The sequence below is a fragment of the Corvus brachyrhynchos genome, unplaced genomic scaffold (assembly GCF_000691975.1).
Source record: "Corvus brachyrhynchos isolate BGI_N302 unplaced genomic scaffold, ASM69197v1 scaffold14, whole genome shotgun sequence".
NCBI classification, from domain to species: Eukaryota; Metazoa; Chordata; class Aves; order Passeriformes; family Corvidae; genus Corvus; species Corvus brachyrhynchos.
This window is the reverse complement of record NW_008239110.1, coordinates 6,919,551-6,920,268: the sequence shown is the minus strand read 5'-3', so window position 1 is coordinate 6,920,268 and position 718 is coordinate 6,919,551.

The window sequence follows — 718 nt, the reverse complement described above, 5'->3', positions numbered from 1 at the left end:
CAGCAGCTGGCATGACTGTCACGGCACTGTTGGCCAGCACTGTGTCCCATCACCGCTGGCATGTGTGCAGCACTGAATCGGCTGGAAAAAACGGATGTTCCTGCTTGGCTCTGCTATTCCTGAAGGCACCATGCTATGGAATTGCAGGGCCCCGCTTTGTTTCTCTGATGTGTGTCATACCAGGGCGCTACAAACCCCAGACTCGGTGAGAAGTCCATGGAAATGGCTGAAAAGAGCTTGAGTCAGAAGGAACAGGCACGGGATCAAGGTCCTGCCAGACAGAGTTATCAGATATCCTGGCACTTCAACCCCCGGTGAGGGGCTACCCACTGCTGTACTCACTCCTCCCGCTCTGAGAAGAGTTTGCCTTTGGTGGCTGTGGTTTTATTCAGAGTTGGCCACGGGGAAGTTTGGAGCCAGGTACCAACAAAGGTGTCCAGCTTCAGATAAAACGTGGGAAATACTTTGTTTGCAGAAGCTGCAGTTTATTTCTCCATCACAATTTTTTTCTCTGTTTGGGGGATTTTTGTCCTTAAATTGTTGCTGTATTTCAGCATGTGTTAAAGTCACTTCCACAAGACAGATACTATTAAAACCCTTTCTCGGATGAAGAGAGTATTACCTGGATGAAACGCACGGCACAGAAACCGCGCTCCCCGCGGAGCAGGATGCGTCCGAGGCAGGTACAGCCCACGGGCACAGGCACAGCCCGTGTCCC